The sequence below is a fragment of the Thamnophis elegans genome, chromosome 5 (genome assembly GCF_009769535.1).
Source record: "Thamnophis elegans isolate rThaEle1 chromosome 5, rThaEle1.pri, whole genome shotgun sequence".
Taxonomy (NCBI): Eukaryota; Metazoa; Chordata; class Lepidosauria; order Squamata; family Colubridae; genus Thamnophis; species Thamnophis elegans.
In genome coordinates this window covers 79,218,991-79,232,282 of record NC_045545.1, presented here as the reverse complement: position 1 = coordinate 79,232,282, position 13,292 = coordinate 79,218,991, and the positions used below count along the sequence as shown (strand labels likewise).

The 13,292-nt window shown below is 39.2% G+C and overlaps 1 long non-coding RNA gene across 2 annotated transcripts; it reads left to right on the top strand.

Annotated features, from left to right (window-relative positions):
• The first annotated feature begins 6,727 nt into the window (after nt 1-6,727).
• On the top strand, nt 6,728-11,243 carry LOC116509748. 2 transcript variants are annotated; one of them, XR_004255530.1, is made up of 3 exons: nt 6,728-7,040; nt 8,849-8,933; nt 10,367-11,243. It is a non-coding gene; the product is annotated as an uncharacterized LOC116509748 (long non-coding RNA). The 2 variants fall into 2 exon arrangements; XR_004255529.1 differs by lacking the exon at nt 10,367-11,243 and having other exon boundaries at nt 8,849-9,536.
• Nucleotides 11,244-13,292: the final 2,049 nt, after the last annotated feature.

Below are 13,292 nucleotides of genomic sequence, written 5' to 3'. Positions count from 1 at the left end.
GGCCACGCCCACCCAGGGACCAGAAAGAGAACCCATTTTTTTTGAAGCCCACCCCTGAGCCAGGCCTTATGTTAAGTGAGCCAGATCATGCATAAAACATGATTTATGTCAGGAGAAAACTGCTTACATGCTGGATAAGAGAATCTCCAAGAGATATGGCTTCAGCTTTGAGTTGGTGATGAGGGGAAAGCTACATTCATGGGGATATTTCCTGACAGAAGGGTGAATAAAGCACCTTTGAGTCAAAGCTGGGGGTTGTGAGCTACTGAGGGACAAGGGTTAAGGTTTTGGAGTTTAAAGTTAGACACAGGAGATCCAAGGTTGAGTCCACCTTCAGCTCAGAAGCTCACTGAGGGATTTTTTCTCTTAGCCCAATTACTACACAGAGTTGTTGTTGTAGAAAGGAGGTTATGTATGCTGCTTGGAGTTGCTGAAGGAAAGGCAATATTTATTTATTTAATAAATGAAATTAATACATTCGAATTAACTAACCTATTAATAAACAAAGAAGCATGCCCTGGGTCTTCCTTTTAGTAATGCACAATAACCTAGTCTTGTTAGCAAAAAATATTCCCTTTATTCTGAAGTCTTTTGCTAACCCATTCAACTGAAATACATTCAGACTGTATGCAGCACATGTTGGAAACTGAAGTCTGTTGTTGGCAAGCTAACAATTTTTATCAGAAGGTAATGTGAAGTCTTTATGGTATAAATGATTAAAACTAGCAAAGCTGCACATACCCAAAACTAGCCAAAAAAATGTAGAATGAAATAAGACCAAGAACACAGATACAAGCATAATTTTTTCTTATACATATTTCCGTTATACCATCAATTTTTAAAGAAGCTACTTAATTTTCCATCAACAATACGTTTAAACAAAACCTATTGAAAATTTGGATAAGGTCCAAATAAAAAACTATAGGGTTCCCCCCTTCCCAGGATTAGTAGGAAAACAAAGCAAGTCCTCATTTCAGATTGCTGTCTTTATAGTCATCTAGAAAAGGGTTTCTAGATGTAGAGTGAAATAATCTGGAACTTGCAAGTTGAAGGAACCTCATCCAGATCAGCTTGCCTGAGTTCTGGTGTCTTCTGTAGGGCTGTGCAGATCTGTATAGATCTGAATAATGTATCATAATCTGTATTAAACCAGGTTTTCACTCCCTTCCCCCAACATCATGTTGACAAAATATGTCAGCAAACTGCCAACTGCAGTGCAAACTCCTGCCAATTTTTAGCAGGAAACAATTAAAAAAGACAGAAAGAAAAATAGGTGTGTTAAGCTTTGGATACACAGAAGTTTTATCTCCTGAAGGAAAAAAGAAGATAAAACAGTTGAAAACCTTGTCTGGCCCCACTCTTAACAGAGCAACAAGGCTTCCAAATATGCTTTCAAGTGCAGAAGTAAAGGATACAGGTAACTGACACAAAATAAACTTTTGTATTGACAATGTGGATTGGCTGCCTCCACAATGTCACTAATCCAGTCCAGAGATCAGTTAACACTTACCAAAAAACCCCCTCCCTTTTATTATTATTATTTTTAAATGGACAAGGCAGCATATAAATAACATTATGAATGAATGAACCTTAATGCAATATTTTAAAAGGCACTGTATATTGTGTAATGGTGAGAGTTGCAAAATGGACGATAAAAATTAGTGGCTAAACTAAATGATATATGCCAGTCTAAAACAAATGGCAGCCACACAATATGTGCTTTTGTAAAAGTCCGGTATAGATTAAAATAGATTAAAAATGAGTTAAAAATACATACATACATACATACATACATACATACATACATACATACATACATACATACATACATACGTAGGTCATGGCGTATTCGGGTCTTTTCTTGTGTAAGATTGAGAGTATCTTTGTGATGTTTTGACGAGGTCCCACTCGCCATCTTCAGGCTGGTGCCTTCGGCTTCGTGCTTGTGCGAGCAAAGCGTGATCGGAGCTGCCGTCTTTCAATAAATATTGGTGTGTGTGTGTGGAGTGGTGGCATGTTGCTGTAAGCGGATTTTTAATCTATTTTTAATTTATACCAAACTTTTAGAGCTCTTCCAAATATGTATGTATGTATGTATGTATGTATGTATGTATGTATGTATGTATGTATTTTTATATTTTTAACTCATTTTTAATCTAGGATATATATATCCTAATTTACTTTTGGAACAGCTCTTTACAGCCGTTGCTGCCTGTCCTCTATCTTAGCTCTATATGCCAGTTATTTCTAGGGCTATCAGATCTGGCCTGCAAAAATCTGGATGGTTGAAAAAAGTTAAGAGTTATTATCCTTCTGATTATCTTCTTTACTGTCCCCTCTTACTTGGTGGTGGTGGTATTATTATTATTATTATTATTATTATTTCATTAAACATGAAATTATTATTGTATTTTATTCATTAAACATGAACCTCAGTCAACTGAACATTCAAAAATGTATCACAAATGCCATGGATTGGTGCTAATGGTTGATACCGGTTGCTGCCAGCATTCTAGGTATCAACCAAGTACCTTCTTAAAATATACGATGTTCCGAGTAGCACAGTTTTTTACAGTTCCGCTGGTGTTATTGCAGGAAGCTGCAATTTGTTGATGTATTTTATAAAATTCTTGGACATAATACCAAGTGCCCCGATGACAATGGGTATTGCTGTTACATGCTTCATCCATAATCGCGTAGTTTCGATGGCCAGGTCGCGGTATTTCGTGATTTTTTCCCCAGTTCTTTTTCTTTGACTCTGGCATCTCCTAGTACTGTGATGTCAATAAATTGTATGTTTTGGCCCTCTACAACCGTGATATCTGGCACGTTATGTTCCAAATGAGGATCTGTCTTTGCAGGTACACCAAGAGCTTCTGCACTGGAGACAAGTTCCTTGTGTCTATAATCACATTTGACCAAATAAAGCATTCATTCATTCATTCATTCATTCATTCATTCATTCATTCATTCATTTCTTTATTGCCATTTAGTAGTGTTCTATAATCCGTATCATCTGAAACTTTAAAACCAGGTTTGTATGTTTTATAGTATGTCCATCTTCTTAAACAAATTAGATTACTATCTTAGTTTGAGAATGTAAATTACATTAATGTGAAATTGCTATAGATGAGAGTCAGTTTGATGTAGTAGTTAGTTAAGGTATCAGGTTTGAAACCTGGAGAACCTGAGTTCTAGTCCCACCTTAGGCACAAAGCCAACTAGATGACCTTGGGCTGGTCATTTTCTCTCATACTTAGGAAGGAAGCAACAGCAAACACTTCTGAAAAACCTTGCTGAGAAAACTGCAGGGACGTGTCGAAGCGATCTTTCAGAATTGGACATGATTGAACGGAACAACAACAACAACAAATATGGATATGTGTCTTCAGGGCTCTAAATTCCTTGTGTTTATACTTAAAATAGGATTGCCCTATCCTTTCCATCTTACTTATTATGAAGTTGTACAGCAATCTTTTCAATCAGACTGAGAATTCAGCCACATCATTCCCAGAATTTGCAAGCCTGCCATTACAACCTTCCTTAAACAGTCTCTAAAATTGCAAAGAAAAAACGAAAAGGGAGAGGTTAATAACATGGATGACTAACACCTCACTCTAATGTACATATTTGCATGACTTTTTATAGGATTTTTTTCTGTAATATCTAATCCTGATGAAGAATAAGCTGCTCAAAGAACGCAGCTGGCAAGTACCATCTCTTGGCACCTTTGCTTTCACTTCTTTTGTTAAAACAAGTTTTAAAGAGCTCTCTTAATTGATTAGTAAATACAAGAAATACTGAGGGGTGGGGAATGGCACTAGCACAGATTTTTAAACACACAAAATTTGCTAATGTTATCCCTATTTGCTTCAGCACTTAATCAAAAGTGCTGTAGCCTCTTTGACTTTCCTTAATGTGCAAAGTGAAAAAGGAAAGATTTTAAATCATTCCATGGGTAGCATTTTCAGCCTGCTTCTTTAGTGTCCCCTTCTTTTATTCCTCACTCTTGCTCTTAATTCTTTTAATATGTCCCAATGGTGAGCAGTGCCTCTTCCCTCCTTAGTAAAACCTGGTCCTTCTGCCAGGACATTATGTTCTCAGTTAACACAGTGACGTCAAGTGGTATCTGGCTCCTGGTCAAAGAATGTTGCTGGGAAGGAATGTATGAATGAATGAATGTGGATTTCAGCTCAGATGGTAGTGGATGCCTTCACGAGCCAATGAATCTTCCACTTTTCAGTATTAGCCAATTGTGGGCCAGATGGGTATTATCTCACAGAACATCTGCTTACTCTCTGTGAAAAAAAAAATAAGAATGTCCAGAGCAAAATCAATGCCTGATATAGTTTACATGGAAATGCATTCATTTTTTAAAAGCAATCTTAAATTTCTAAAACTTCAGAAATAGTCTCCCCCTCCCTGCTTTTTTTAGGAAAAGAAAAAGATGGACAGAGGCATAGCGACTTCTAAAATTACAAATGATGTTTGCAGGGTGTCCATGTAGCATACTCCCAGCAAACTTTGTTGTCTTGAAATAGCTACTACGAGAGTGTAGCTGCCTTCCTTACGGGCGTTCTCTGTTTCGAGGTTGTAAACTTTTTGGAGGCTGCATTGTGTTTTCCACAGCATGCTGAGAGCCATCCTCCCCAAATGGGTTAAATCATGTTAATTTTTTCCCTAATTTTCAGTGATATTTTCAATTATTGTTTTACAATATTACATTACAGTATTTCTCTGGAGGGTCCTTTGGAATCCTCTGTCTTCTAAAATAAGATGCAGATTTTTTTCCCCTTTCCTCCAAAGGATGCAACAACAATAGGAGCTGAGATTTTCTTTTAAGGTTAACTCCCCCCCCTCCCTGGTAAAGGACAACACTTCAGTCTTTTTCACTGCCCAGATGAAAGACCAAGTGGAAGATTGAAGTCATTATTTTTACATAGTTTTGGGGAAATAAGAAACTGTTTGGCTTCCCAGAACATTCACCCCCACATAAAAACAGCAGAAAAAAACCACTCCACTTGGGTTCTCAGCTCTCTACAAGACTTAAAGAAACTTTGTGTCTTCAAGTCAGTTTTGATTCCTGGCAATAGCCCAGATTTCAACTCAAAAGTTTTCGTGCTAGGCACAAACGACTAGACTCAAATTATCCTACTCAAGGCACATTATGTGAAGACCCAGTTCTACTTGTGGGAATGATTGAAGGAAAGAGAAGAGGACAACCAGCGGTAAGGTGGATGGAGTCAGTTACAGTGCTGATGAGTGCACTATTGGAAGGTCTGAAATTACCAGATCATCCTGGAGAAAATCTATCTGGGTCATTGCTAGGAGTAAAAAATGACTTGATGGTGCATAATCAATCAATCAATGGTCCAGACAAGTTCATTCAGTCTTCTTGATAAGACTTGGAATTGGTTTGCCATTCTTTCTATGAACAGTTGCTGTAACTGGATATGTCTAGGTTTATGAAAAGAAGGACTAGAGGTGACATGATAGCAATGTTCCGATATATCATGGGTTACAACAAACAAGAGGGAGTCAAGCTATTCTCCGAAGCACCTGAGAGTAGCACAAGAAGCAATGGGTGGAAAGTAATCAAGGAGAGAAGCAACTTAGAACTAAGGAGAAATTTTCTGACATTTCCTGAAATTTCCCAAACAATTAAATGCTCCAACCCAGGAAGTTTTTAAGAAGATGTTGGATAACCATTTGTCTGAAGTGGTGTAGGGTGTCCTGTCTAAGCAGGGGGTTGGACTAGAAGACCTGCAACATCCCTTTCAACTCTTTTTTTCTATTCTGTTCTAGGACTAACAGAGAATGAAGGATCAAGGTCACCCAGTTAGCTTTAGGAAGGAGTATAATTTTCAGTACCCTGGTTTCTAGCCAGATGCTTTAACCACTAGGGCCTATTTTAATCATAAACATCCAAGATTGTTGACATCATGCTTGGCATTACATCATCACACAAAAGAGAAATTAAGACATTTCAGTGAAGATACCGCAGTGCAAGTGATTCTATTTGCCTATAATATTAGCTTGTACAATCTCAAAAATGTGAAAAGAGCACCAAAACAGTTTAACTTTATCCACCCTGGGAAGTTATAGCAGGTGGGATAGTGAACTGCATCCAATTTACAAGCAACTTTTTTTTTACATCCTTGCTTTTGTTGTGGACCTTCAGTGGCCAGCGGATCTGGAAGCAGATTTGGACAGTGAGGAGGTTGGGGAGTAACATGGGCCAGTCTTGGAGTCTGGGGAAGGCTCTGATGAGTGCTCTGCATCGGATGCAGCGATGGAGCCAGGTCAGTCTGACAGTTATCAGCTGCCTTCGGAGTCGGACATCAGTGGGACATCAGAAGAATAGCTGGATCCCAGTGTGTGCATGTTCAGAGCTGCCAGAAGAAGGGAACAGCTAAGGAACATGGGTCGACTCAGGAGTAAGGTACCACAGGTAGATGGTGAATGGCCCCTCCCATAGGCAATAAAGAGGAGCAAAAGGGGAGTGGAGTTTGCAGGAGACAATTCAATTCATTAGAGTGAAGATCTGTTCCTGACTTTTTGCCAAGTATTGTCTGCTACAGAGTGGCGTTTGGAAGATATCGCCCTGGCAGCTCTCCAAGCCTGATAAAGGTCTGTAGTTGTGAAATCTCTTGAAAGGCTGTTTTCCAGGACTTTGCTGGAGATAAATTCACTTTAAACTAAATAAAAGGGGTTTTATCAGGACAAAGAGTCTGCTTCGTGCTTTTGGGAAGCCTAGATCAGAACAGCTTTATTTTGAAGAAACCTAAAGCTTAATGAATAACAATAAAGAACCATAAATAAAGAGAAAATGGGATAAAGTGTTTGCACCTGGCCTGAAGTGTAATACAGCACAGATACGAGTCATCTGCTCCCAACTGCCCTACACAATATAGTTATTTCCTTCCCTTTCAGGGGTGTCAAACTGGCGTCCTACAGGCAGGATGCGTCATGTGCAGGCCACTCCCACTCCAGCTCCGTGAAGGGAAAAAACATCTTGAAATGGCAACGTGACACCGCAGGTTTGACAGCTGTGCTTTACAACATTACTTTTTCATTATGAGTTTGCAGATGTCTGTAAGTGTAGGCTGGGGAAAATATAAATCCACAGATATTCAGTAGCTATGCCTATCTTCTCTTGGGTCCTGTTTTCTGAGTGATTTGTAAGTGATCAGGGAGATATATCAACAAAATAATATGAAATGTTCCACTTAAATAAAGCCACCAACACATTGTAATCATAAGCACAGCCTTAGGGAAATAGGTTTCACCAAAATGAATGGGACTTACTAAAGTTCTAGGTTTTTTCCTCTTGCCCTGGAATATCAATTGAATTGATTAACACAAGCTTCCAGAATAAGGGAAAGGAATTATTTCTGCAGATAAAACACGATTAATTACTGTGTTATGAACACGCAAAGACTTGGCTTAAAGTTGATCTTTAGAATCTAAATTGCCCCAGCAACCTTTATGCCCATGGAGAATTTCATGAAGTTGATCAATTAGATTTCAACATTTAGCAAATAAGTGACAGAGGGCGAATATAGTATTGGCCTGGGCTGGTGCTTAAAATGTTGATTTAGGAGTAAGGAAACTCATATTCAACTTCACTCTAAGCTGTAGAAACTCCATGTTGACTTTGGGTCAATCTATCCATCATAACCCAAAGTATTTTACAAGGTGGCTGTTGTAGGGGGAAAGTGGATGGATATCCTCATGTAAACCAACTCTTGGGGGAAAACTGGATTATATCAATCAATCAAATAAAAATATTATTTACAATCAACTGGCCTTACAGGTAGTCCTTGATTAACAGCTACCCCATTTAAGACTTTTTCAGGTCTGTAAAGCAAAGGAAAGCTGAAATAAGATTGTAAGCACAACTCTAGAAAGAGCAGAGCAGAGCAGAGCAGAGCAGAGAAGAGAAGAGAAGAGCAACAAAGATGATTAGGGGACTGGAGGCTAAAACATATGAAGAATGGTTGCAGGAACTGGGTATGTCTACTTTAGTGAAAAGAAGGACTAGGGGAGACATGATAGCAGTGTTCCAATATCTCAGGGGTGGCCACAAAGTAGAAGAAGTCAAGCTATTCTCCAAAGCACCTGAAGGCAGAACAAGAAGCAATGGGTGGAAACTAATCAAGGAGAGAAGCAAGTAAGAACTAAAAATGAATTTCCTGATAGTTAGAACAATTAATCGGTGGAATAACTTGCCTCCAGAAAAGTTGTGAATGCTCCAACAGTATTTAAGAAGATGTTGGATAACCATTTGTCTGAAGTGGTGTAGGTTTTTCTGCCTAAGCAGGGGGTTGGACTAGAAGACCTTCAAGGTCCCTTCCAACTCTGTTATTTATTCTATTCTAAAGTGTAGATTAGGTACAGTAAACCTTTGGGTTTGTATGTCTTTGAGTCAATTTGGATCCCTGGTGATTACCTGGATGAGTCTCTGCAGTTTTTCTGACAACATTTTTCCAAACTGGTTTCCCCTTGTTTTGTTTGTCTTGGGGTTAAGACTGAATGACTGTCCCAAAGTCACCCAGCTGGCTTTGTGCTTAAGGCAGGACTAGAGCTCCCATTCTCCTAGTTTCTAGCCAGTATTTTTAACCATTGCACCTAACTGGCTCCCTGACGCGATGCATCAAAATTTGACTGTAGCAAAGCTCTAGCAAGAACAAATAGCTAGGATTTTCTTTATCATTTTGCACTTTTGAACTTTTTAAATGTTTGTCCTCTGATGGAGACAACATTCTGGAGCAGAGAGGCTGCTTCTTTCAAACAAAAAGGCAATTAAAACAAACTGAACAATATTGTGTCTTTTTACATTGCCCAGGTCACAACTAAAGTGCTGTTTTCAAAGGACCGGAGAGACAATGTAAGTAATCGTGGAAAAGAATAGGAACATAGTGACGTCAATGGTAAGTCTCCTTCAGCATTAAAATAAAAAAGTATTATTCATGTTGAATTTGATTATTGAGCATATTCACATCAGTTTCTTGTCGTGGTATGTAAATAGTTTCTCACCAGCTTCTTCAATATGCTTTTTGGACTTCCCAGACTAGCCTATTGCCCATACAAATAGTAACCAGATTTCTTCACTTAGCTTCGGAGCTCAAGCAAGATGGACTGGGTGCTGCCACTTACTGTGACCTCTTTGTTAAAACATTGTAAAGAAAAAAGTAGATTTTCTACTAGAATTTCCGAGGCGATTCAGATGACCAAGGGTGATATGAAAGTAATCTTTTTTTATTTCAAGCTTACTCTAAGATTGCTATTATGACTTCGAAGAAATCAGAGTATTTCAGCTCTGTAGGTAATAAAATAATATACTTTGAAGGGGTGGACAATATTCTTTTGGTCATTTGTAATATTTTACGCCTCCCGGAGGCACAAACCATGTGTGCCAGTGACATCACTGGGTGTGGTAACAGTGTGACTTCTTTTCATGTTTTCATGTTTTGTGCGACTTTTGTACTTTAAAGACTTTGCAAGGATCAAAGACATCAGCCCCTTAACCCTTTCGAATTAAAAATCAACATCTTTGTACAGTGGGTTTTTAGAAGCCCTTAAAATCATTCAAGCACAAAATCTCTAGGTCAAAATGTTAGCTTTATCTATTCCAATAATACCCTTTATAAAAGTTGCTGCCACAGACTGACAGTTGCCCACCCTTTTATAGGCTGTTGTATTTAACCTTTGTTCAGTTCAAGAATCCAGATTAAAACATTCCTAATATTTGGTGTTCAGTCTCACCTTGAAAATATTTACCAAAGGGGAGCTTATAACTTTCCGGTAATCATTGGTTGCATGGCAGTGGTGGGTTGCAGGAGGTACGCCCTGGTACAGGCGTACCGGAGCCTGCCCAGAGTACCGGATATCATTCCGGTACGGTGCTCCAGAGAGCTCACCCGCCCGCCCGAGCTCCTTACCTGTGCTTTAAGCCTTTGGCACTTCCATGCACATGCATGGTGCATCCGCCGCCTGCACGATGCTCTGGTGAGCAGCTGGAGCATTGCGGAGGCTTGCGGAAGCATCGCAAGCAAGTACGATGCCACGTGTCACGTCCATGTGGGTGACGCCGGGGCCGTTCCAACCGTACCAATTGGAATGGAATCCAGAACCCACCACTGTTGCATGGTCATGCTTAGTATTGCCAATGTTGAATTCATATTTGCTTGCCTGTAATTTAAGAGCACTTTTCTGCAATGAAATGTTTCTAACCTTTTTTAAAAAAGGGCTTAGAATCTTTTCTTCTCAAAAAGTTTCAGAGCCTCCAGTCCTGCGATCTCCCCGTAGCTTATTATTTACATTATTGCTTTTTATTCTATTTATATTCTACCTTTTTCTGCAGAGGGCATTACAGGTAGCTAACAGGAAAACCAACCAACCAACCAACCAACCAACCAACCAACCAACCAACCAACCAACCAACCAACCAACAGAAGCCTAGTGCAGTGATCCCCAACCCCTGGGCCATGGCATGCCAGAAACCAGTCCGCAACAAACAAGAGAAGGCCCATCCGTGGGATTCAGGCATCATGTGAAATCACATACCCTCCATTCTGCAGAAAAACCTCTCTCCACTGAATCGGTCTCTGGTGCCCAAAAGGTTGGGGGCAATTGTTTGGTGCAGTAATGGCAAATCTTTTAGACACTGAGTGCCCAAACTCCTTTGCCTTTTAGAGAAATGGCTGTCTTGTTAAAAGAAACTGAGTGGTCAATTTTGAAAATCCACAGCTCGAGGGCAGCTTAGTTAAAAGCACTTTAAACATAGCATTGCATTCATTTTATTCTGTTTACCAAAGTTGGGAACAAGATTTTTAAGTTGGTAAGTGTTCTTCATGTGACATACAAAATGACTATAAAAATGATAAAACCCAGATGATACAAAACCATTTTTTTTAAAAAAGGATAGGGATAGCAACATTCCACCTAAAAACAGGAGTAGTCAACATTCAACATCATTTCATAAGACCTAGTAGCAACCAGTGATACCTAATGCAAGGATACCTAATGGATTTCTTTTGGATGGCAATTTAAGAAAGCCAATCCTACCGCAGAAAAGAATTTGCTTGTGCTATTCCAAGCTCTAAACAAGCTCTTTCAAATGGCATGAGAAATGTTCCACACTAAATAAATCAGAACTAGCAACATGGAAAGGGACACGGTGGTTCAGTGGCTAAGACGCTGAGCTTGTCGATCAGAATGATTGGCAATTCGGTGGTTCGAATCCCTAGCACCGCATAATAGAGTGAGCTCCATTCCTTGTCCCAGCTTCTGCCAACCTAGCAATTCGAAAGCATGTAAAAATGCAAGTAGAAAAATAGGGACCACCTTTGGTGGGAAGGTAACAGCATTCTGTGCACCTTTGGCATTTAGTTATGCCGGCCACATGACCACAGAGATGTCTTCGGACAGCACTGTCTTTTCAGCTTTGAAACAGAGATGAACACTGCCCCCTAGAGTTGGGAATGAACAGCATGTATGTGTGAGGGGAACCTTTACCTTTAGTAGGATGGAAAGCTATCCCTGAGAATCTCCATAGGCGATGGAAAATTATGTTCATATTTAAAGCATCATCTTTCTATGAAGGGCAATTGTTGGATGCAAAATGGACAGAAATCAAAAGGGAAGCTAAATTGTGCAGGCAAAAATTACTGTGTCCAAGATCATGTGATCTTCCTACAAGCAAAGTCAAGGGGGAAGCCAGATTTACTTAACAACCAGGTTAAAACTTATCAGCTGCAGTGATTCACTTAACAACTGGTGGCAAGAAAGACCATACAATGGGCAAAATTCATTTAACCAATGTCTCACTTAACAAGAGAAATATTGGGGCTCAATTGTGATCATAAGATGAGGACTACCTGTACTTCCCCAGAGCAGGGACGCCTCCACATCACTGTGTTCCAAGACTTTTCTTAGAATTGCTGGATTATTATATATTTTTTAAAATGACTATAACCTTTATTTATTTATTTATATAAATCTGTTATAGCCATCCAACTCTGAAGGACTCTGAGCGGAGTACAAAACTAAAAAACAAAAACCTCCATAAAACCAGGGAGACAGACCAGACTAAAATGATCTTAAAAGCAACACAAATCAAGCTTGGGCACCCATTAGTCTGCAGACTCCAGTCTGCAAAGTTAAGCAGCAAAAATATATCATGAAAACTTTGTTCTCTTGGCATGTTTTCCTTTAGTCTCTGCCAGAACTTTTGATATGTAAAGTGGGAAGAAGATAATGGAAAGGAATGAAAAAAAGAGACCTCCCTAAAGGTTGCTTGGCTGTGTTGTGTTACATTGTGTTTTGTGTGTGTGTGTGTGTGTGTGTGTGTGTGTGTGTGTGTGTATAAATGTATGTTTGTGGGCAGAAGTTCAGAGAGCAGCTCTTGGTTTAGCTTCAGCCACTTTGCTCATTTCTAAGTGGAACCAGCTGCAGACAACATTGAATATACATAGCTTTCAGCACTGCAAAACATTTGCATGAAACATATTTTTTTTGATCTTATTTATTGTCCTTTACGATTAAAAAAAAAAACTAAAACAAAGGTCAAAATCCTAATCCAGAACAAATTGTGCGTCTACTCTACAAATACCTTGTATACATTCAAGGAATAAATATGCTTCTTTGTTCTCTGTTCACTCAGGACTTTTCGCCCTATGTGAGTGAAACATACGAAGTTGGGACAAGGCTGCACGTCGCATGGCCCTTTGCCACATGTGGCCCTTCCAAAAACTGATTGCCTGTTTCAGGAATGTGCACTCTAGCAAGAAGGGAGATCTTCGGCTGATCTCCCGGGTTCTTTCTTGCTCTATAATTCTTTAATTGTTGGAAAATTCCAGGATAAATCCACAGCCATGTATGTACCATAGCTGCAAGTCTACCCATTTAAGAGGCAACGTAAAGCTTTGATTCAAACACAATTTGGTTGAAGTCAACATTCCAGTTGTGATGTATGGAATCAAAACAGACATATTGACACTGATTCAGCAATTTGAAGGATTTAAGTATCTTGAGAAAAAGGTTGCTGTGGTTTGCTCTTAGATATCATTTGGGCAGGTCCAGCATATGTGATGATTTGCATTATGGAGGACTATACAGGAGATGTATTATCTGTACCCTTTCAAGTTTGAATTTAGGCTAGTAATATGGCATGGAGGCCACATTGAATGTTCTCATGATAACCTATGATGACCTCCTAAATATCTATGGAGATCTTTCTGTCAGAGTTTGTTGCAAAAATTCAAATCCAGAAAGAAAACACAGATAAC